The sequence below is a fragment of the Bombina bombina genome, chromosome 1, assembly GCF_027579735.1.
Source record: "Bombina bombina isolate aBomBom1 chromosome 1, aBomBom1.pri, whole genome shotgun sequence".
Taxonomy (NCBI): Eukaryota; Metazoa; Chordata; class Amphibia; order Anura; family Bombinatoridae; genus Bombina; species Bombina bombina.
In genome coordinates, this window is record NC_069499.1 from 433,746,833 (window position 1) to 433,773,262 (window position 26,430).

Sequence of the window (26,430 nt, forward strand, 5' to 3'; positions counted from 1 at the left end):
TGGAGAGGGTCAGGGCTATCAGAGGAGGGTAGGTATATGTGTGCTGAATCACTTTTAGCCATGCCAGTTGGGATATCTTTAGCATTGCCAGGGTCTCAGTTGTCACCCGGTCCCCGCATACAACTCCTTGCAGTGTTGAGTAACCGGCTGCATCAACCCCCATTAGCAGATTTTCTTCTCTGGCTGTATCGAGGAGCTTAGTATCCTTGCCTGTGTCCCAAGAATTAGCGAACTCGTGTCGGGGATCATCATTTTCCTGCGGCTGTATGAACAAGCCCTCTCGAATCGATGGACGTCCCTGGGAAGACTCAGCGTCTTTCAAAATGGAATATCAATTCTCACTCTGCGCATCGGTCGCCATTTTGTAAGCTGCGTGCTCCTCGTCTAGGGGTCGGTCTCTGACTATAGATGTGAGACTAGCGAACGAGTCATCCATCTTCTTAATTAACGACTCCAGCAGGGTCTGAATTCTCGTGTAATAGAGATCCTCCATGTTCAGTGATTCCCTCTAGTCAATAGAGGTAGTTAGGTTGATCCACAAGTTGTACTCTCCATGAGAGATATCTTGTCCCGGGTGTTAGGAGCACGGTTTTTACTCCGAGCATACATTAAAAGAACAGCATTATTGTAGATATATAAGCTCCTGCTGGTAACGTTGTTAGAAAGTATTAGTCTTTTTCACTAAAAAGTCATAGTAAAATTAGGTAAATTGTAATTATAAGCAGGAGCTTCAGGGAAACATGTCTGGACGCTTCAGTGGCTAGCTCCGCCCCCCAGGGACGCCATTTTTAATCGCGTACCTTGAATTCCTATTCAGTGTATGGCGGAGATCGTATGAAGAGGATCCTCCACGCTCCATGGCTCCGCGATCTTCAGTTCCAGCGTCGCCGATTTTCAGTTCCAGCATCGCCGGGTCTTCAGTTCCAGAGTGGATGGTCTTCAGCTCCGCGATCATCGGTCTTCAACTCCTCCGCTCCGTGCCAGCTGGTTCCTGGAAGAAGAAGAGGTCGCCGCTTGGAAGAAGACTTAACCGCCTGGAACAGGACCTTCTCCGCCGGTCTTCAGGACAGGTAAGGAACACTTGGGTGTTAGACTTAGGTTTTTTTAAGGGGGGATCGGGGGGGGTTTAGAGTAGGGGTGTGTGGGTGGTGGGTTGTAATGGGGGGGTTGTTCTTTTTTTACAGGTAAAAGAGCTGATTACTTTGGGGCAATGCCCGCAAAAGGCCCTTTTAAGGGCTGGTAATAGAGATGATTACTTTTGTAATTTAGTTTAGGATAGGGAAATTTTATTATTTTGGGGGGCTTTTTTATTTTATTAGGGGGCTTAGATTAGGTGTAATTATCTTAAAATTCTTGTAATCATTTTTTATTTTTTGTAATTTAGTGTTTTTTTTGTAATATAGTTTAGTTTATTTAATTGTAATTTAGTTTAGATAATTGTAGTTTATTTAATTAATTTATTGATATTGTAGTATTAGGTGTATTTGTAACTTAGGTTAGGATTTATTTTACAGGTAAGTTTGTAATTATTTTAGCTAGGTATCTATTAAATAGCTATTAACTATTTAATAGCTATTGTACCTAGTTAAAATAAATACAAAGTTACCTGTGAAATAAATATAAACCCTAAAATAGCTACAATGTAATTATTAATTATATTGTAGCTATCTTAGGGTTTATTTTATAGGTAAGTATTTAGTTTTAAATAGGAATAATTTAGTTAATAATATTAATATTATTTAGATTTATTTAAATAATATTTAAGTTAGGGGGGTTTAGGGGGTTAATAATTAGGCTTATTGCGTTGTGGGGGGTTGTCGGTCTAGGGGTTAATACATTTATTGTTAGGAGTGAGAGAGGGGATTGCGGATAGAGTGGTATACGTGTCGGGCTATTTTTGGGAGGCGTGTTAGACATTTACGGGAGATTTAATATTTAGTAAGTTTTTTTAGGCGGCGGCAGTTTCTAAAGTGCCATAAGTCAACTCCAGAAATTTGTACTTACGCTTATTTCTGGACATCGCTAGTTTGTCAGACTTACGGCACTTTAGCAACTACCGGCGGGGTATATTGGATACCCTGCTTTGCGAGGTGAAACTACGGGCGGCGCAGGTTACCTCGCTTGCGCTGAAAAGTACGCCGTATATAGGATCGCGCCCAAGATCCGTACCGCCACCTGAAAGTCAGTAGTTATGAGTTTTACGTTACAAAGCTGTACCATAAAACTTATAACTCAAGTGTTACAAAGTAGACTAACACCCATAAACTACCTATTAACCCCTAAACTGACGCCCTCCCTCATTGCAAACACTAAAATAAATTTATTAACCCCTAATCTGCCGCTCTGGACATCGCCGCCACTATAATAAACATATTAACCCCTAAACTGCTGCACTCCCGCATCGCAAACACTAGTTAAATATTATTTAACCCTAAACTGTTGCCCCCAATGTCGTCACCACCTACATACACTTATTAACCCCTAATCTGCTGTCCCTAACATTGCTGCAACCTACATTACTGTTATTAACCCCTAATCTGCTGCCCCCAATGTCGCCGTCACTATACTAAAGTTATTAACCCCTAAACCTAACCCTAAGTCTAACACTAACCCTAACATAACCCTAACCCTAACACCCACTAACTTTAACATAATTAAAATAATTCCAAATAAAAATTACAATAAATACCTAAATTATTCCAATTTCAAAATAAATACATCCTTACCTGTAAAATTAAAACCTAAGATAGCTACAATATAACTAATAGTTATATTGTATCTAGCTTATGTTTTATTTTTATTTCACAGGTAAGTTTGTATTTATTTTAACTAGGTAGATTAGTTATTAAATAGTTATTAACTATTTACTAACTACCTAGTTAAAATAAATACAAATTTACCAAAAATAATAAAACCCCTAGCCTAAACTGCCAATAGCCCTTAAAAGGGCCTTTTGCGGGGCATTGCCCGAAAGATATCAGCTCTTTTACCTGGCAAATAAAAATACAAACATCCCCCCAACAGTAAAACCCACCACCCACACAACCAACCCCCCAAAATAAAATTCTATCTAAAAACCTAAGCTACCCATTGCCCTAAAAAAAGCGCATTTGGATGGGCATTACATTGCCCAAACCCTAAGCTAAAAATAAAACCCACCCAACAAACCCTTAATAAAACCTAACACTAACCCCTGAAGATCCACTTATAGTTTTGGAAGACCGGACATCCATCCTCATCCAGCCGGCGAAGTCCTCATCCAAGCAGCAAGAAGTCCTCAATGAAGCCGAGAGAAGTCTTCATCCAAGCGGCCTTAAGTCATCATCCAGGCGGGCAGAAGTCTTCATCCAGACGGCATCTTCTATCTTAATCCTTCTGGCGCGGAGCGGCTACATCTTCAAGACATTCAGCGTGGAGCATCCTCTTCATACGGTCCCAGCCATACACTGAAGGTTCCCTTTAAGGGACAGCAATCAAGATGGTGTCCCTTGAATTCCGATTGGCTGATATAATTCTATCAGCCAATAGTAATTAAAGGGTAATTCAATCAGCCAATAGGATTGAGCTTGCAGTCTATTGGCTGATTGAAACAGCCAATAGAATGCGAGCACAATCCCATTTTTCTGATGGATGTCCGGTTTTCCAAAACTGTAAGTGGATCTTTGGGGGTTAGTGTTAGGTTTTATTAAGGGGTTTATTGGGTGGGTTTTATTTTTAGCTTAGGGTTTGGGCAATGTAAAAGAGCTGAATGCCCTTTTAAGGGCAATGCCCATCCAAATGCCCTTTTCAGGGCAATGGGTAGCTTAGGTTTTTTAGATAGAATTTTATTTGGGGGGGTTGGTTGTGTGGGTATAAAAGAGCTGAATGCCCTTTTAAGGGCAATGTCTATCCAAATGCCCTTTTCAGGGCAATGGGTAGCTTAGGTTTTATAGATATAATTTTATTTGGGGCAGTTGGTTGTGTGGGTGGTGGGTTTTACTGTTGGGGGGGGGGATGTTTGTAAAAAGAGCTGAAATCTTTGGGGGAATGCCCTGCAAACGGCCCTTTTAAGGGCTATTGGCAGTTTAGTTTAGGCTAGGGGTTTTATTATTTTGGGGGGCTTTTTATTTTGATAGGGCTATTAGATTAGGAGTAATTAGTTTAAATATTTGATCATTTCTTTTTTATTTTGTGTAATTTAGTGTTTATTTTTTTGTAATTTAGTTAATTGTATTTGTATTAAATGTAATTTATTTTATTTCAATTTAATGTTAGGTTTTACTGTAAGACAGGTTAGGATTTATTTCACAGGTAAATGTGTATTTATTTTAAATAGGTAGTTAGTAAATAGTTAATAATTATTTAATAACTAATCTACCCAGTTAAAATAAATACAAAATTACCTGTGAAATAAAAATAAAACCTAAGATAGCTACAATGTAACTATTTTATAGACCAACCCAATTTTAAGCATTTTTCTGAGTAGAGGTGAGTCAGTCAATGCTTCATGTACTTTAATGAATGAAGGTATTTTACCAGAATTTAAAGGTTTCTGTTGGACAACCTTACTCTAAATCCATTAGTATATTTTTCAGAGAAATAGTAGTAAATTATCAGAGAATTGTTTCTTGCAAGTAAGTTTGTTCAAAGATAATATGGTTTGGTAATGGTTTATTTAGCGCAAGAAGAAACAAAACAAATTTGCCACTAATTGATTCACAGACAAAATACTTTTTGATTTTCAGCTCTACTTAGTCATTAAATAAAACATCACTTGTATTCAAAATCACTTTAAATAAAATAGATGAGTTGAAAACCTCATAAAAAATTAAAATCTCAAAGCAATTTTGTATTGGGAAAACCCATAACATACTGTACTTTGCATTGAGACCCTCTACCAATTCAAACCAATCAAAATACATTTTACACAGGTTTCCTCACAATTTTTTGATTTAATGTATTCAGCAACTTTACATTTTTATAAATTGATTTTGGGCTTTTTTTTAAAAAAAAACACAGAACATAAAGTTTTACTGGGTAGGGTATCTTAAGAGACCCAGAAAAAAATCTATAATGTATATAGACCCCAAAATAAAGTTATTTTATAGTGTACATGTTATACTGTGTATGTGTGTGTGGGTATGTATGTATATATATATATATATATATATATATCACATAAAGGAAACCCAGCACTCACCAGCTAGCTCACAGCTAAGATTTAAAATGGAAAGGTTAGTCACCGCATCTGGCCAAATGGGACAAGCTCAGGTACCACGTCAAGGTCCTTTCCAACACCTGAGTCCCTAGCACAGCCACACAATGCAGGCTCTCAAAGCCAGACAAACTGTGAACAAGGGAGGGGTGCACAGGTATATGTAATCAGCCAGCAACATACAAAACACGGAAAGGGGACTGTACTCCAAAACCGGACCAGGTACACATCCCATGACCCAGCATGGGTCCGGTTTTGGAGTGCAGTCCCATTTCCGTGTTTTGTATGTTGCTGGGTGATTACATATACCTGTGCACCCCTCCCTTGTCATGGTGCCTGAGCTTGTCCCATTTGGCCAGATGCGGTGACTAACCTTTCCATTTTAAATCTTAGCTGTGAGCTAGCTGGTGAGTGCTGGGTTTCCTTTATGTGTTGTATTTGTTTAGTAATCTCCAATGGTTCTTGCACCCACTCCTGTCTGCAGTTAACTGCCTATGACTCCGGTGACGGCACAGCTTGTTGTGAGTGCTATTTAGCACCCAAGGCTGGCATGTCGCTGGGTCATGGGATGTGTAGCTGGTCCGGTTTTGGAGTGCAGTCCCCTTTCTGTGTTTATATATATATATATATATATATATATATATATATATATATATATATATATATGTATTTATTTATTTGTATATATTTATAGATAATCCAAGTCAGCCCAGCACTCTCTAGTGCAAACTTTTATCATCCAGGGTGCATTTCAAACAATTAACATTCAGCCTCCATGGAAAGCACACTCCGGTCTTTTTCTTAGTATTAAGAATACTTTAATATATTAACATTTTCAGGGTTGCCCCAGTCCTCAGATACATAACAAAACAATACAACTTACCACCCTTAAATAGCCCATAACCGTGTCATCAGTTCTGCCTGTAATTGCAAACTGCCGCGGAATCCATACCATGCTACTGCACATGCGTGAATGGATCTACGGAACCCGTATAGACCAACAGTGTAAAAAATTCAAAAGTTAAAAACATTGTTGTAATTACATTCATTTGCAATCTCAATTGTATATTACAGTTAACACTTACAGATGCCTGCAATAATAGTGACCATAAATAACCACAAGCCTATATACTTTCTGTTTCTATACTTAAATAACGAGGTATGTATAAGCAACACTAACAGTTTATTCCCTACGACAGATGTTTGCCACTGTACTCACTAATATGTAAGAAGATGGAAATTATACTGCCAACAACATATCTATAATAGATTCAAGGCGGTACTACATCCCTCTGAAATTACTATTCATCCCATGAACAAATGTATGAACCAATAGTCAATTAAATAGGGGACTATAGAACGCATTGCAGGTCGAGTTTGGTATTAAGACCTTTAGGGGCCAAGGTATATAACATAAAAATTAATTTGCTTTCTCAATGTAATAATAGTTTACCCCTATCCCCACATCTATTAAGGGGGGATATGGTCGATGATAGTATATCTGAGATCAGACTATAGAACGCATTGCAGGTCGAGTTTGGTATTAAGACCTTTAGGGGCCAAGGTATATAACATAAAAATTCATTTGCTTTCTCAATGTAATAATAGTTTACCCCTATCCCCACATCTATTAAGGGGGGATATGGTCGATGATAGTATATCTGAGATCAGATACAGTGTGCTTAAAGGGACACTGAACCCAAATTTTTTCTTTTGTGAGTCAGATAGAGCATGCAATTTTAAACAACTTTCTAATTTACTCCTATTATCAATTTTTCTTTGTTCTCTTGCTTTCTTTATTTGAAAAAGAAAACATTTAAGCTATTTTTTTTGTTCAGACCATGGAAAGCACTTGTTTATTGGTAGGTGAATTTACCCACCAATCAGCAAGAACAACACAGTGTGTTCACCAAAAATGGGCCGGCATCTAAGCTTACATTCTTGCATTTCAAATAAAGATACCAAGAGAATGAAAATAATTTGATAATTGGAGTAAATTAGAAAGTTGCTTAAAATTGCATGCTCTATCTGAATCACAATAGAAAATATTTGGGTTCAGTGTCCCTTTAAGATTAGCAAAGTGTCTAGCCACCGGCTGTTCAGAGTCACCAGAAGACAAGGCTGCTCTGACAGCAGACCGGTGATTAGCCATCCTTGTCCTCAGGTCATCCTGGGTCTTACCAATATAAAACATTCCACAAGGACAGTGAATCATATATATGATATACTTTGTTGCACATGTAACTCTGTAGTTAATCTCATATTTCTTAGTTTTCCAAGGAGGTGTATTGGTTGCATCACCTGTGGGGTCTGACCCAATGTAAATTTTTTAGGTATCCTTGGAAAACTAAGAAATACGTGATTAAAGGGACACTGGACCCAAATTTTTTCTTTCGTGATTCAGATAGAGCATGACATTTTTAGCAACTTTCTAATTTACTCCTATTATCAAAATTTCTTCATTCTCTTGGTATCTTTATTTGAAATGCAAGAATTTAAGTTTAGATGCCGGCCCATTTTTGGTGAACAACCTGGGTTGCTCTTGCTGATTGGTGGATAAATGCATCCACCAATAAAAAGGGCTGTCCAGAGTTCTGAACTAATAAAAAAGCTTAGATGCCTTCTTTTTCAAATAAAGATAGCAAGAGAACAAAGACAAATTGATAATAGGAGTAAATTAAAAAGTTGCTTAAAATTGCATGCTCTATCTGAATCGCGAAAGAAAAAATTGGGTTCAGTGTCCCTTTAACTACAGAGTTACATGTACAACAAAGTATATCATATATATGATTCACTGTCCTTGTGGAATGTTTTTTATATTGGTAAGACCCAGGATGACCTGAGGACAAGGATGGCTAACCCCTGGTCTGCTGTTAGAGCAGCCTTGTCTTCTGGTGACTCTGAGCAGCCAGTGGCTAGACACTTTGCTAAACTTAAGCACACTGTATCTGATCTCAGATATACTATCATCGACCATATCCCCCCCTTATTAGAGGTGGCGATAGGGGTAAACTATTATTATAACAAGAAAGCAAATTAATTTTTATGTTAGATACCTTGGCCCCTAAAGGTCTTAATACCAAAGTAGACCTGCAATGCTTTTTATAGTCCCCTATATAATTGACTATTGGTTCATACATTTGTCCATGGGATGAATAGTAATTTCAGAGGGATGTAGTACCACCTTGAGTCTATTATAGATATGTTGTTGGCAGTATAATTTCCATCTTCTTACATATTAGTGAGTACAGTGGCAAACATCTGTCGTATGGAGTACACTATTAGTGTTGCTTATACATACCCTGCTATTTAAGTATAAAAACAGAAAGTATATAGGCTTGTGGACGTTGCGGCAGTTTGCAATTACAGGCAGAGCTGATGACACAGTTATGGGCTATTTAAGGGTGGGGTAAGTTGTGTTTTTTTGTTATGTATCTGAGGACGGGGGCAACCCGAAAACGTTAATATATTAAACTATTCTTAATACTAAGAAAAAGACCGGAGTGTGCTTTCCATGGATGTGCAGAGAGGAACATGTATTGTGCTTCTTGACAGCACTATTCATATTCCTCCCTGCACACCATGCAGCATGTGTAACTTATAAGTGTTCTGTATTTTAAGGGACGGGTGGCAACCCTAAATACCACCTTCCTCCCTGACCTCCTCCACCCCCATATCAAGTACATTTTATTGTCCCACTTTCAGCATTGCCCAAACTGAAATTTACTTTAACCCCTGGAAAGAGATAAAAATAAAACAGAAGTGTAAGTACACCTCACTGCTTGGCCTGGGCTCCAGGCAAAGTCCACCATGCAAGCACCTATATATATATATATATATATATATATATATATATATAAAAGTTAGCCAGTTCCTTCTATTTTGATTAAAAAGGCCAATATATTTAGATAAAATTAATTATGTCTGACTGAGTGAATGTCTTTTTTATTAAATTATGTGAGGTTAATACTCATCCTCCTCCTCTGCTCAATCCTAATCTATTTTGATTGTGATACATAGCACATCATCTCTCTAACAATATAAAACAATGTAATACAATTTAAAATGTGAAAGGATCACAAATAAAGGTGACTTAAATCTGTAATGTTTCATGCTGTATACAGCATATACCCAATACCAAATTGGAATCAGCCTCTTACAACTGCATGTATTATAAGATAGACTAATGTATCATGCCCATGAGATTTTCTTTAACTCTTTATTGGTGAAGTCAATTACACCAGAGGGATGTGAGTGTCACTGAGTGTCAGCATGGTGTAGAAGGGGTGAGGTACTGTTGGGGCAGGGGGAGGCACCTTACTAGAAAGTTAAACCAAAAAATTGCTAACAAGTCTACACCAACACCCCTCCAACCACATCTCCACATGCAGCTGAGCTACTGCCCGGGATTGAGAGAGAGAGCCCTCCCTCTGTATCTCCCATAACTCACCGTCCTCCTCTGTTTTGTCTCAGGTAACAGCCTGGTTGACTCAAGTCTCAGCACTTTGATTGACTTGAATGAAGTAGGTAGCGGTAGCTAGCTAGGCACTGGGTAATGCAGGTAGCCACTTGCCAAATGCACCAGTCCGCAATCACACTGTCACCGTTGGCCCCTGTCCTGTCTCACAGCAGTTGTCAGTGTTTGACTCACACACTACACTAACACAGTTACGTGCAAAGCCGGTGTTCTGGAACACCGGGAGCCCTGTGCATTCTAATTTCTGTCTGCCCCCGACCCCTGCCCTGAAACCTCCGCCATCCTACCTCCCATCATTACCCGTCCAACTGCCTGTGTGGACGTCTCTTACGTGGCTCATTTTCACTTAGAGTGTGTCAGTGAAGTGAGTCATGTGGCACCAGGCATCCACCACACACAATTTCCCTCCTAGTCTCAGATAGGGGCAGCGCAAGTGAAGCGAGCTCCACATAGGTTAGCAAGCATAGCAATGTAGGAAGTTGCAGATTAATGCTGAGCTGTGTTCTGACTCTTGTGTGGGCGCACTCTACAGGCAGCTGCGGCCAGGGTCGGAACTACAAGGTGTGCCACTGCCTGCACTGATATCATGTGAGTGTGATGTGATGCTTCACTAGTGTCTGTCTCTGACTATAGGGGTTAGTGTTTCTGTTTTACCCATTGGTGTTTATGTGTGTGTGTGTGTGTATGTGTGTATGTATGTATGTACGTGACTGTGTGTGTATTTATGCATGTATGTGTGTGTGTGTATGTTTGTGGAACCAGCAAATTACAGACCTTCTTACCACAGCATGGGGGGGCAGGGGGTAAACAGTGTCACTATACAGTACCACTATATACAGTACAAGGGGGCTGGACCATGTCACAGACTACTGTGTTCACTTTATAAAGTACTGGGATGGGCAGGGTCAGGCCAGCCATCTCACCAATAGATTACAGACTGTGTCACTAACTCACTATATACAATACTGGTGGGTTAAATAGTGTCACTATATACAGTAATAGGGGGTCAGACCATCTCACAGACTGTGGACACAGGGTACCTCCTTTTGCAGAAATGTAATTGGATTCACATTTTTTTTCAGTGTTAAATGTTAAAAAAAAAAGATATCAAATTCACCTTTTTTTTTTGGGGGGGGGGGGCTTCTTAGATTTTTGCACCTGAGCCCTGTGGTTTCTAGTTACGCCTCTGGCTGCGGTGCATCGCATGGCAACATTTTCACTCACGCTTTCAGGCAGTTCCACCACCTCCCGCTCTTGGCTCCCCCCTGCTGCTGGCGCCCTAAGGCGGCTGCCTTTCCTGCCTTACAAAAGCGCCGGCCCTGTTAACACACAGAGAAAGTCCAGCACTCACTTACAAGCTCTCAGCTAAGATTAAAAGCAAAAATGGAATGGTTAGTAACCGCATTTGGCCAAATGGGACAAGCCCAGGTACCATGTCAAGGTCCCTTTCAAAAACCTGGGACCCTAAAACAGCCACACAGTGCAAGCTCTCAATCCAACAAACTGATAGCAAGTGAAGGGTGCACAGGCTTATGTAATCACCCCAAACATATACAAAACACAGAACTGGCTGTTTTAGGGTCCCAGGTTTTTGGAAGGGACCTTGACATGGTACCTGGACTTGTCCCATTTTAGCCAAATGCGGTAACTAACCCTTCTATTTTTGCTTTTAATCTTAGTTGAGAGCTTGTAAGTGAGTGCTGGACTTTCTCTGTGTGTTGTATTAATTTGTTTTATAATTTCCCCTGTGGTTCTTGCACCCAGACCTGTCTGGGGTTAACTGCCTGTGACTCTGGGGACAGCACAGCTTCCTGTGAGTGCCAGTGAGCACCTGGGCTGAGCATGTTGCAGGGTCTGTTTTAGGCTGTTTTAGGGTCCCAGGTTTTTGGAAGGGACCTTGACATGGTACCTGGCCTTGTCCCATTTGGCCAAATGCGGTAACTAACCCTTCCATTTTTGCTTTTAATCTTAGCTGAGAGCTTGTAAGTAAGTGCTGGACTTTCTCTGTGTGTTGTATTAATTTGTTTTGTAACTTTCCCTATGTTTCTTGCACCCAGACCTATCTGGGGTTAACTGTAGGTGACTCTGGGGACAGCACAGCTTCCTGTGTGAGTGCCAGTGAGCACCCAGGGCTGAGCATGTTGCAGGGTCACGAAATGTGTACCCGGTCCGGTCTGAGAGTGCAGTCCCATATATATATATTTATATATATATATATATATATATATATATACATACATATATATATATATATATACATACATATACACACAGACACACCCCAGACATATACAAAACACGGAAGGGGACTGCACTCTCAGACCGGACCGGGTACACATCCCATAACCCTGCAACATGCTCAGCCCAGGGTGCTCACTGGCACTCACAGGAAGCTGTGCTGTCTCCAGAGTTACAGGCAGTTAACCCCAGATAGGTCTGGGTGCAAGAACCATAGGGAAAATTACAAAACAAATGAATACAACACACAGAGAAAGTCCAGCACTCACTCACAAGCTCTCAGCTAAGATTAAAAGTAAAAAATGGAAGGGTTAGTTACCGCATTTGGCTAAATGGGACAAGCCCAGGTACCACATTATGGTCCCTTTCAAAAACCTGGGACCCTAAAACAGCCACACAATGCAAGCTCTCAATCCAACAAACTGGGAACAAGTGAAGGGTGCACAGGCTTATGTAAGCACCCCAAACATATACAAAACACAGAACTGGCTGTTTTAGGGTCCCAGGTTTTTGGAAGGGACCTTGACGTGGTACCTGGACTTGTCCCATTTTAGCCAAATGCGGTAACTAACCCTTCCATTTTTGCTTTTAATCTTAGTTGAGAGCTTGTAAGTGAGTGCTGGTCTTTCTCTGTGTGTTGTATTAATTTGTTTTATAATTTTCCCTATGGTTCTTGCACTAGACCTGTCTGGGTTTAACTGCCTGTGACTCTGGGGACAGCACAGCTTCCTGTGAGTGCCAGTGAGCACCTGGGCTGAGCAGGTTGCAGGGTCTGTTTTAGGCTGTTTTAGGGTCCCAGGTTTTTGGAAGTGACCTGGCCTTGTCCCATTTGGCCAAATGCGGTAACTAACCCTTCCATTTTTGCTTTTAATCTTAGCTGAGAGCTTGTAAGTAAGTGCTGGACTTTCTCTGTGTGTTGTATTAATTTGTTTAGTAACTTTCCCTATGGTTCTTGCACCCAGACCTGTATGGGGTTAACTGCCTGTGACTCTGGGGACAGCACAGCTTCCTGTGTGAGTGCCAGTGAGCACCCAGGGCTGAGCATGTTGCAAGGTCATGAAATGTGTACCCGGTCCGGTCTGAGAGTGCAGTCCCCTTCCGTGTTTTGTGTATATATATATATATATATATATATATATATATATATATATATATATATATATATATATATATATACACACACATACACACACACATATATATATATATATATATATATATACATATATATACATACAGGGCTCAAAATGTCAAGCCCTTAACTACTAGCCAGCCCAAAATGATACTCAACACTTTTGATCCCAACACTAGCTCACCCACACCACACTCACTAACCCCCCCCCTCTTTCCATATGTTTAGCCAATGTGAAACACCTTATTGTGCAGTAATTTTTTTAAAGGGACCGTCTACACCAGAATTTCTATTGTTTAAAGAGATAGATAATCCCTTTTATTCCCCAGTTTTGCATAACCAACACAGTTATATTAATATACATTTTACCTCCATGATTATCTTTTATCTAAGCCTCTGCAGACTGCCCCCTTATTTCAATTCTTTTGTCAGACTTGCATTTTAGCCAATCAGTGCTGACTCCTCGGTAACTCCACGGGCATGAGCACAATGTTTTAAAAACATATTTTAATCCAGCAGGGTATATATATATATATATATATATATATATACATGTTATCATGTTGTTCATCGTTATTGCGTCATACAGGGCGCTTTTCCACCAAAATCTGCTACAAACATGAAAACATCACATGGCATGCTAACCTACATTAACAGCATTATAAGACATTCTCATCCCATGTATAAACGAAGTATCCACCCTGTTGGTGGTTAACTTAAAGATATTAAAATATAATCAACACAATAAGTCAACATGAATTGGTTATTCAATCTTTACTATTTCTTTCCTAAGATATGGTGAGTCCACGGAGTCCTCAATTACTGTTGGGAATATCACTCCTGGCCAGCAGGAGGAGGCAAAGAGCACCACAGCAAAGCTGTTAAGTATCACTCCTTTCCCACAATCCCCAGTCATTCTCTTTGTCTTCGGTGCAAGGAGGAGGTGAAGCTGAATAAGATTTGCTTCAATCAAGAGTTTATTATTTTGAAAGCCAGAGTAGGTTTGCTCTTATCTTTCCTTCTTTAGGGCTTAGCTGTACTCCATATTAGTCTCTTCAGTATGGCAGTGGTAGCTTTCAAGCAGTTAGGAACTTGTGAGGTGGGCCTCACTGTGTTTTCTTAACAGATGCTGCCCTTATGTAGAAAGCCAGAGTAGGTTTACTCTGTCCTTTCTTTTTTTCACAGGTCTCTGTGAGGAATGGCTTCCCCTCACGCCGGGGGAACTGTCTTCCTGCCAGACAGACTGTGGTGCAGGTAAGTGCCAATTTTTTGTTTTATGAGAAATGATGGCACTAAAATGGAAGGACTGCACTTAGGGGTTAATTCCCGTGTTAACAAATGGGTATGTTTATGGCAGGGTGCAGGCACTGTAAATGTGATGTAAGAGAGTGTAAAATTGGCTAAGGTTAGATTTCACAAGCATAAATATGCTTTTACTTGTGTGCTTGGTGGGAGGCGCATTGCCTCTCTGATAAGTCGGAGTAAGTTCCGATCTACGCTATACTAATGGCCGTCAGGGCCACCTCTGACAAGAATGGAGGCGGTTCCCTTTTTACAGCAGTGTTTCCATTCTGTAAAGCGTGCCTTTTCTATGTGGATGACGCAGCTTCTAATGGACAGTAAGACTGGCTTCCTTAGAGTTTCTGGAGCTCCTACGGCAGTTGCGCCTTAATCAAGGGAGCTAAGATTGTGACCGCTTTTCTCTTTGGAGTGCAGAGGGGCAGGTAGTCACCTCAGTAATAACGCTGAGGTGTAGAGATTATTTTCATTAATCCTCCGTTGTGAAGGAGGTATTGTCATTTTCTCTCAGTCTGACATATCGTTAAAATAGAAAAGGGCTACTTCTCTTTCTCTTTGGTTGAGAAGTATAATTTGTTTGGTGTATGAGACTGCTGGACAGCCTCCTGAGAGAATCACAGCTCACTCCACTAGGGCTGTATCTTCTTCCTGGGCTTTCAAAAATGATGCTTCTATGGAACAGATTTGCAAGGCTGCAACTTGGTCCTCTGTGCATACTGTTTTCCAACTTTTATAAATTTGATACTTTTGCTTTGGCTGAGGTGTCCTTTGGGAGAAAGATTCTTCAGGCAGTGGTGCCTTCTGTTTAGGTATACTTGTCTTGTCCCTCCCTAGTCCTCCGTTTCCTTTAGCTTTGGTATTGGTTCCCAACATTAACTGAGCACTCCATGGACTCATCATATCTTAGGAAAGAAAACAAAATTTATGCTTACCTGATAAATGTCTTTCTTTCCGGATATGGTGAGTCCACTGCCTGCCGTGTATTGTTAAGACAGTTTTTTACTAAACTTCAGGCACCTCTACACCTTGTGTTACTCCCTTTCTCCAATTTCCTTCAGTCGAATTACTGGAGATTGTGGGAGGGGAGTGATGCTTAACAACTTTGCTGCTGGGCAGGAGTGATATTCCCAACAGTAATTGAGGACTCCATGAACTCACCATATCCGGAAAGAAAGAAATTTATCAGGTAAGCATAAACTTTGTTTTTATATAATGATAAATAAATATGCCTTGTTGGGAAGAAAAAAAAAAAAGGAGGTTATTAAATACCTGCTCCTATAGTCAGAAACTCAGACCCCCTGAATAGGTAAATTAAGAGAGTTTGGATTTCTCTAGGGTATGACTGTATAAGTTTTTTCCATTTACAGAAAAAGGCTTTAATTTTACTTTACAAAATTATCGAAGTGTCATATTATTCCACTATTAATTGTGTAAATATTTTATTAGTACATTCTGTCAGCTTTGGACTTTTCTTAGACTTCCAATGTTTAAGAATTAAATGTCTCCCTGTCAAGATTACTGTATTCACAAATTTATTGTTTACCTGATTTATCGTATATCCAAAAAGAAAAAAAAGTGTTTGTCTTGTAATGTTATCTGCTTTTAAATGTTTTATTTAACCAATAATTAATCATCTTCCAGAACCTTTGGATTTTAGGGCAACTCCATAAGTAATGGCCTAGGTCAGGCACTGGAAAGCTACATTTACAACACCTATTATCAGAAGCTATATCCCTTTTTGCTTTCACTGCCGGCATAATATACATACTGTTAATTATTTTAGTGTGGGATTCTCTCCATGCAGTTGCTAGTGTGACTTTGTCTGAGAGTTGAAAACTTTTTTGAATAGTATCTACTGAACAGCCCCAGTTAGTAGCAATTCTTTCTACATTTTTTAAGCCCTGAAAAGTTTTAAGTATGGCGTATCTGTAAATAAGCAAAAAATCCTTTATCAGGTAGGTTAAACTAATTTTTTAGTTTTTGAAAAGTCTTACAATTTCTAGAATCTTTTTCTCTTAACTGTTCTATATATATATATATAAGTCCTTTCAGTTTCCATTTTTGAAACACCTTTGCATTTATTGCTGGTTCAAAAATAAAATTTCCTTCTATTACAAGATATTTAGACCAATTAGGATTAGCTTGTGAGATGTTTACAATTTTTTGCCAGTCTTCTATCACATTTTTGACAGTATTCATAGTTCCTACTCCTGGTGGTAACTTCCCCTTAAAGTGTAATAAGGCTTTTAAATAGTATGGCTTGACTATTTGCTTTTCTAGCCTTAAATTGTATAATATTAGGTTTCTGTTAGCCAGTTCATCACAATTTTCCCCATACATACTACATTGAATAATTCTATGTCTTGAAAAGACATACCTCCCTCTTTCCTAAAATAGGTCATTTTTTTAAGGGCTAATGCCCTTCGCTTCTTTCCCATAGAAACTTTACACACTTTTGCTTAAATTCCGATAGATATCTGTGTTTAATAAATAATGGTAAATTCTGTAGTAAATATAATAATTTGGGAAACGATACCATTTTAATCAGGTTGACTTTCCCTGTCAAGGATAGGGGAAATTTAGACCAATTAGCAAAGTCATTAAATATTTTTCCAAAGATGCAAGGCTAATTTAACTCATATCAAACATTTTTTAGCAAATTTAATACCCAAATATTTAATTTCTTCCTTTGTTTCTTTAATTGGGCAATTTTTAAAACTATTTCTGTTTTTTGTAGATCGAAAAAATTTCTGACTTTGCGATATTCACTTTATAGCCTGAAAAAGAGCTACAACTTTCTAAGATTTTGGTTAGGATAGGGATATTTCTTTTTAATTCTCTTATAAACAAATTAGTAAATTTTCTGCATATAATAATAGCGTAGCCATATGCCCTCTTTCAAAGACAGATAGTGAGTGGTTCGATCGCTAAGTAAATTGGGGAACAGGGGGCACCCTTGCCTTGTGCCTTTCTGTAGCAGGAAATTAGGGGTAATACTTCCATTTACTAAGATATTCGCATTTGGGTTTTTGTAAATGGGCAGAATGAGTCCGAGAACATTTCCAGTAATCCCGAATTTCTGTTTTACTGTGAAAAGGTGGACCGACATAATCATATCAAATACCTTTTCGTTGTCTATTGTTATAATAGCGATATCAATGTTAGGTAATACTCTCTTTCTATTCAATTGTTGCCAATAATAGTCAATGGTTAACTGTAACTTTCTCAAATTCATTGTTGAATTTCTCCCTGGCATAAAGCCCCACCTGGTCTTTATGTATTAATGGACCATCACTTTTTTTAGTCTTTGTGCAATGATACTCGTGAGCAATTTATAATCATTATTGAGTAATGAAATTGGTCTGTAGGCACTTAAACCCTCAGGATTTTTATTCTTCTTTAGTATCAATGAAATCGTAGACGCAGTAAAATATTTTGAATGTAACTCTCCATGTATAAAAATTGTATAAAAGAGTGCTTCTAACGTTGGTATTATATCCTCTGCTATTATTTTATAAAGTTCAATTGGTATCTGGTCAGGGCCAGGTGCTTTATTGGCTGTGGTTGCTTTTATAGTTTGCCTTATTTCCAACTGCGATATAGGCATATTTAAAAGCTCAAGGCTTTCCTTTGTTATTTTAGGTACTCGAACTTGCTCCCAAAATTTAGCTTTCGAGCTTGGGCAGATGTTCCCTTTTGTATACACTTTTTGAAAATATTCAAGTATGTGTTTACTGATTTCCTTAATATTTGAGAATCCTTTGTCCTTTATTTTAATTTCTTCAATGCATTGTTTTTTCCTTTTAAGTTTTACTAAATTTGCCAGAAATTTTCCCACTTTCCCAGAGTATCTATAAAAAAAGGCTCTAGATCTCAACTCTTCTTGTCTCATTTTTTGATTGAGTAGAGTCTCCTTCTTTGACCTTATATATTTATACTATTTATTTATTACGATTTGTAGATGGGTCACTTATATATGCATTGAAGCAATTGCGTAAATTATTTGAGGCCTGCTGTTCTTTAATCTGGGATTCGCGTTTTTTACCAACTAAATATGCCTTTATTTCCCCCCTTATCACTGACTTAAATGTTTCCCAAAATATTTAACTTTTGTTTTTATATTCGTGATTGAATAAGGAAAACTCATTCCACTTCTGTCTCAGCCAGTCTTTGAAGTGTAAATTTGAAGTTAAATTTGTGGGAAAATAAAATGTGGTAACATTTTTATGCTTAAGGATTTTGATTTGCAAATCAAGACATAATATTGCGTGGTCAGAGAGTATGATTTCTTTAATATCAGTTGATATTTTTGTACCCAATAAGCTTTCAGACACTAAGAAAGAGTCAATCCTTGACATCGTCTTATAACTCTGATTCACACGAAAACATCCTTATATCAGGATTCTGGATTCTCCATATATCTTTAAGCCTTAATAGTTTACAAAAGGTTTTAGTCTATCGAGAGTTGGGTACATCACCATATTCAGGTCCCCAGCTACTATAATATTTTTTGAGCTATAATTTGCCAGTTTGTCTTGCAAACATTGCCAGAAATCCCTATCCAAACCATTTGGTCTGTACACATTACACAAAGTCAGAAATATACCCTCTATTTGAACCGGCAATATTATGTACCTGTCTTCTGACTCCAAATCCCTCAATAGAATATTGTAGTTCAGGGCTTTTTTAAAAATAATCACTACACCTTTCTTTCTATTTGTGCATGGTGTTGCTATAACTTCCCCTACCCATTCCATTCTGACCTTATTTATTTCTTGTAGTTTAAGATGAGTCTCCTGAATCATAGCAATATCCAAGCCATGTTTTTTAAGTTGTTTTGAAATATTTTTCCTTTTAATAGGTGAAGAGAACCCCCCCCCCCCATCCATGAAGTAAATTTGATATGTTCTTTCATTCTATAATGTGATAAAAAGACTATTTCTAAACATGTCCCAATGTAGGGGGAGGAAGGAGTGAGAGAGAAACCCCCCCCCAAAAAAAAAAAACGCAACAACTAAACAACATTACTCCCAATCGGGGATTACAATCTTTTAAACCGGTTGTAGAAAGTGTAATATTACTTTTAATAAGTATTAAAAAGAAGCCAAACCACATAAAAACTTATATCATTCCCTGTCTGTATCGGATTACTGTCTATGATATCATTTTTAAAATCATGATTCTACTTGTCTATTATGTTTTTCCTGGAACTCTTTGGCTTCCTCTATGTTATTTAAAGTTATGTTCCCTTGGTCATTGAAAATTTTGATCTTAGCTGGGTAAATTATTGCGGCTTTAAATCCACTATTAATTAAGCTAGTACAAATTGGAGACATTTCTCTTCTTTTTTGAGATGTTTCTACCGAAAAATCCTGAAAAAGTAAGATATTTTTATCACCTAAGTTGACTGGTGCTTTTAATTTGTATTGTCTCAACTTGTAAGCCATATTGCTAAATTTGTAAGCCCAGATGTCTAGGTAACTGTATCAAGGTGAATTTTACTAGATCTTGGAATTCTGGTAATTCTCGCACACCAATGATTCTTATATTGTTACGTCTTGAACAATCTTCTAACTCTTCTAATTTGTTTTGTATGTGAGTTACTTTACTAGTCTGATCTTTAATTATAAGGTCTTTTTTCACAACAGTATCTTCCAAGTCAGATATTCTATTTTCTGCTTCCAGCAGTTTGTTAGAGAATTGCTTGACCTCCTGTGATAACAATAAAATATAACTTTTAACCTGTTCAAACTTTGGTAACGATAAGTCTGCTATTTTAGGAACAAACAGGGGTAGGGGGCGCCCTAATATAGTGATGTAGAGAGTCCAGAGGGCAAAGAAATAAATGTATTGATTGTACAATAATAGTATAGTAAGTCTCACCAAGATATAATATATGAGAAGTATCACAAAAATGCCCTTGCAGAGAATAATGATAATACTAGTGCAAAAATCATTACAGATCCATTACCATTGTGATATACTAAAAGAGATAATACAATAACATAAAGTCTCTGATATAGGGATGAGGCAGCAAACTGTGGAGATCCAGGCCGGGATCCAGAAACAGCAATCTACAAATACAAGAAGAGACAGATGCGCCACATGGCCCAATATTGTTTGATCCCAAACGAGTTAATGAATATATAAGGAATAGACTCACATTTGGGAGAGCCCCTCAATCAGTGCTGTAGAGACAGTCTGGGATCTATTACAGTCACCCAGCAGACCAAACTCCAGCAAAAATGTAGTATCTGTATTCAAAGGATAAGAGAAACACAGGTGCCAATATGGCCTAGTATAGCAGGAATGGTGTTGATACAGGGCCAATGATAAGAAAGGTACTCACAATAGTTGTAGCATCTCCCTTGATGCTATAAGAGCAGGATGGGGTCAATTCAGTCACCCACCAGACTTGATGACAGGCACTCAGAACAGTGTAGATCCAGAAGTCAGCCAAAGACAGGATAAACCCAAAAAAATCCCTTAGCAAAAGGGACAGCTCACAAAAGAGATAGTGGCAAGTGTTTCAAGATAAAAATAGTTTTATTAAAAAGTTAAAAACATAGGCGACGCGTTTCTCAGCTTATAGCTGTTTCATCAGGCTTCATACAATGTTATTAGAACACTTGCTACATATACAGGGAGTGCAGAATTATTAGGCAAGTTGTATTTTTGAGGATTAATTTTATTATTGAACAACAACCATGTTCTCAATGAACCCAAAAAACTCATTAATATCAAAGCTGAATATTTTTGGAAGTAGTTTTTAGTTTGTTTTTAGTTTTAGCTATTTTAGGGGGATATCTGTGTGTGCAGGTGACTATTACTGTGCATAATTATTAGGCAACTTAACAAAAATCAAATATATACCCATTTCAATTATTTATTTTTACCAGTGAAACCAATATAACAGCTCAACATTCACAAATATACATTTCTGACATTCAAAAACAAAACAAAAACAAATCAGTGATCAATATAGCCACCTTTCTTTGCAAGGACACTCAAAACCCTGCCATCCATGGATTCTGTCAGTGTTTTGATCTGTTCACCATCAACATTGCGTGCAGCAGCAACCACAGCCTCCCAGACACTGTTCAGAGAGGTGTACTGTTTTTCCTCCTTGTAAATCTCACATTTGATGATGGACCACAGGTTCTCAATGGGGTTCAGATCAGGTGAACAAGGAGGCCATGTCATTAGATTTTCTTCTTTTATACCCTTTCTTGCCAGCCACGCTGTGGAGTACTGGCTACAGTAATCAATTTCGAGAAATTAAGCAAATCATCTTTAAACATTGGCCAATAATTTGCGATGATCCTTTCCTCAAAAATCATATTTCCTCAAAGCCACGAGTTGTGTATAGGAGGGCACCCACACTGAAGAACAAATTAGCCCCGAGCAAAGTGGTCAGGGACAAAAATAAGGGCTACCACCAAAATCTGGGGTCCAATAGGACCTTTTGGGCAACTTTTTACCCAGGCATGGGCTATTCAAATGCCTTAAACCTAGATGTAACATGTGTAAGACAGTTAAAAGTAGAACCAACACTTTCTCCTCTGAACAATTTAAAATTAACAAAAGATTGTCATGTGAATCTACTTATGTAGTATATCTCATCAGCTGTACATGTGGGGCCCAATACGTGGGACGCACTGGGCGTGCCATTAGTAAGCGGTGGAGTGAACACATCTATAATTGTGCTTATGCTCACAAAGGGAGTTCTAAAACACTTTCTATACTACCCATTGAACAAATTTCCCGAAATAGCCATAACCCTATGCTCACTCTGCGTCGCAGAGAGACCTACTGGATTCTAATCACATTCACTCACTGTATCTATCTCATACCAATTCAGATATATCAGCACTAACTATCACTACACAGATGATATTTAGCCTCACACACTTGTAGTATATTCATTAATTCAACTCGTACACAGATGATATTTAGCCCCACACACTTGTAGTATATTCATTCATTCAACTCGTACATGGGCAGTTTCTAGATAATTCACTCCTTTAAATCGTCTTAGGTTAACTCACTAACTAACTTTTTGCACATCATGTACATAGTATGTAATGTATGTGTTTACCTTTACCCTTTGTGATTCATTTACAGGTATCACCTATTACTTATCACTTCTCATACATTTACACTTAGGAAATGTATAGTACTTATGAATGTTCATCTGTTTAATACTTAGGAAGTGGCCTTTTTAGATGTGAGTTTATGTTATTACTATATATTTCTAGTTCACAAACACTAACACTATAGCGTAAGATCTCTTGCCATAACTGGTAACACTAGACACTGCAGTCCAATTACAAGCTGAAGTATTTTGGAACATCTAAGCCAATCACATTAGGCACCCTCCACTCTTCCTCGACCAATCACTAAGTGAAACGCCGGGTGAGCTGTGGATGCTATGGTGTTGACGGCTGTCACATCCTATGAGCATTTGTTTATACTAGAGTGCTCAAGTCTACAGTTTGTAGTGCATTTTGCATAAGGCAGCTGCCGCTTTTGATGGTAGCAAATAAGAGAAATATAGATACATATATTTATATGTATATTCTTTGATCGCAACACTTCCCATTGTTAGACTTGAAAGCCGTTTTGCACTGATGCGACATGTAACCACTCCCCTTTTCTTACATTACAATCCTCACTGACCATATGCGTAACGCTTCTCTTATAAACGCCTCCCTATAGACCAATCGAAGTACTGATTTAGTTTTGACTGACAGACATGAGCAATGGGTCTAGCCACACGCCGATCACAATATTTTCATTATGCTGATACATTGTATATCGCCATCTGTGTGTATACAGATTATAGCTACAACACACTTTGAGATCATGCAGGAATCATCTGATCTGTTAAACACTTCAGGGTATGTTCTTATATACACTTTTTTCTATATATTTTTACAGTTTAGGATTACGGTATACTAGGTGCGTTATATGGTTTTAATGCCATCACTCGAGATGTCTATTGCACTAACTATAAAATCTATAAAACAGAAGTTCATGTCGTTTATTTATTTGCATTTTATCCATTTTTTCAGCTGCAATTTTTATATGGTTTTATTTTACTAACTCTCAGATACAGATACTCATGAGAAATGTATCGTACACACTAAGATATGGAGGTTCATGTTGTTCATATATCATGCTGTTCATATATTTATAGATTTTTTTATTAATTGTGATTTTTATATGGTTCTATTTTATTTTATTTATTTACCTATTATCAAATGCAGATACAAATGAGATGTATATTTATTTATATTAACATATGCTTGATGATCTTTTTTTGTTTTTTTGTGTTATTAACATTTTCACTGGCCAATAGGTCATTTCCTGTTCTCTTGGCCCCTCCTACCACCATGTGAGTTCATTTGTTTGTAATTAGTTGTATGGTATATATATGTAGCAAGTGTTCTAATAACATTGTATGAAGCCTGATGAAACAGCTTTAAGCTGAGAAACGCGTCGCCTATGTTTTTAACTTTTTAATAAAACTATTTTTATCTTGAAACACTTGCCACTATCTCTTTTGCTAAAGGATTTTTTTGGGTTCATCCTGTCTTTGGCTGACTTCTGGATCTACACTGTTCTGAGTGCCTGTCATCAAGTCTGGTGGGTGACTGAATTGACCCGATCCTGCTCTTATAGCATCAAGGGAGATGCTACAACTATTGTGAGTACCTTTCTTATCATTGGCCCTGTATCAACACTGTTCCTGCTATACTAGACCATATTGGCACCTGTGTTTCTCTTATTGTTTGAATACAGATACTACATTTTTGCTGGAGTTTGGTCTGCTGGGTGACTGTAATAGATCCCAGACTGTCTCTACAGCACTGATTGAGGTGCTCTCCCAAATGTGAGTCTATTCCTTATATATTCATTAACTCGTTTGGGATCAAACAATATTGGGCCATGTGGCGCATCTGTCTCTTTTTGTATTTGTAAGTCTGCTATTTGTTTAACTAATTCTTGGAAGTCTATGGACTGCATACTGATATTTGGTTCCAAGACACTTTCATTTGCATTTTCAGTCCCTGGTTTAGTTTTTTTTGTCCCTTGCTTTAGGCAGCATTGCAGGTGATTTATACTGTTTTCTCACAACAGTATCTTCCAAGTCAGATATTCTTTTTTCTGCTTCCAGCAGTTTGTTAGAGAATTGCTTGACCTCCTGTGATAACAATAAAATCTAATTTTTAACCTGTTCAAACTGGGGTAACATTAAGTCTGCTATTTGTTTAACTAATTCTTGGAAGTCTATGGACTGCATACTGATATTTGGTTCCAAGACACTTTCATTTGCATTTTCAGTCCCTGGTTTAGTTTTTTTGTCCCTTGCTTTAGGTGGCATTGCAGGTGATTTATTTTTATTTACAGTGATATAGCTCTCCATGTGCGGTGTATTTAGGAAGAAAAAAGAAGATACAAAGAACACTGTGAAAAAATGTGGTCAGAGTCTCAAGCTAGACCTACATACTTTGTCCTAAGATTCGTGCTTATCCTAGTGTGAAATGGTGTATCCTTTAAATATATGTTGTGTAGACACTATGCGCTGTGTGAAGGGGTAAAGAAAGAAAAGAAAACAAAACAAAAAAGCAGGTGAAAAGCAAAACAAAAAGTGGCATGTGAGTTAGCCGATTAGGTGTTACTTTATCTAAAATTGGATTAGATTTAGTGAAGAACCAAATTTACTGCATATATTTTAAAAAAAAATAAAGATATCGGACCAATTGCCTTGGAATAATCAGTTTTTTCCTCCCAATGTATTCCACCAACCTAAAAACCCAGGTGGGTAGCATTATATGTGTTAGATTCTTGCACCTGGGCCCTGTGGTTTCTAGTTACGCCTCTGCTCTGAGCCGTCGTTAGCACCAGGGTGGGAAACTCTGCGATGGCTCTGAGCCGTTGTTAGCACTCAAGGGGTTAATATTGTTTTTGTTTTACTTTTATACCATCAATTAAATAATGCTACATACATTAATAAATTAACAGAAATAAGTGCATAGCGGTTAGCAACATCAACTAGGGTTCTGGAGAAACAACATCTGGACAGAAAAAGGAAGTTGTTGAACTGAGAGAAAGCAGACACCTAGATTACGAGTTTTGCAATAGAGGCTATGCGGTGCTAACGAGCAGTTTTGTCTCACCGCTCACTTACCTGCATCACTGGTATTACGATTTTTCAGAAAACCATTGTTAAAAGACAAGAAGTGAGCGTTGAGCAAAATTTTACTCATTACCGCACTCCAACACCAGCGCTGCTTAAGTCAGCGGTGAGCTGGTGTAATGTGCTCGTGCACGATTTCCCCATAGGAATCAACGGGGATAGCCGGCTGAAATTAAGTCTAACACCTGCAAAAAAGCAGCGTAAAACTCCTTAACACAGCCCTATTGATTCCTATGAGGAAATAAAAGTTATGTTTACACTTAACACCCTAACATGAACCCTGAGTCTAAACACCCCTAATCTTACACTTATTAACCCCTAATATGCTGCCCCCAACATCGCTGACACCTGCATTATATTATTAACCCCTAATCTGCCGCTCCGGACACTGTCGCCAGCTACATTATATGTATTATCCCCTAATCTGCTGCCCCCAACATCGCCGCCACCTACCTACACTTATTAACCCCTAATCTGCCGCCCCCAACGTCGCCGCCACTATAATAAACATATTAACCCCTAAACCGCCGCACTCCCGCCTCGCAAACATTAGTTAAATATTATTAACCCCAATCTGCCGCCCCTAACATCACCGCCACCTACCTACATTTATTAACCTCTAATATGCCGCCCCCAACGTTGCCGCCACTATATTAAATTTATTAACCCCTAAACTGCTGCACTCCCGCCTCGCAAACATTAGTTAAATATTATTAACCCCTAATCTGCCGCCCCTAACATCACCGCCACCTACCTACATTTATTAACCTCTAATCTGCCGCCCCCAACGTTGCCGCCACTATATTAAATTTATTAACCCCTAAACCTAAGTCTAACTCTAAACCTAACACCCACTAACTTAAATATAATTTAAATAAATCTAAATA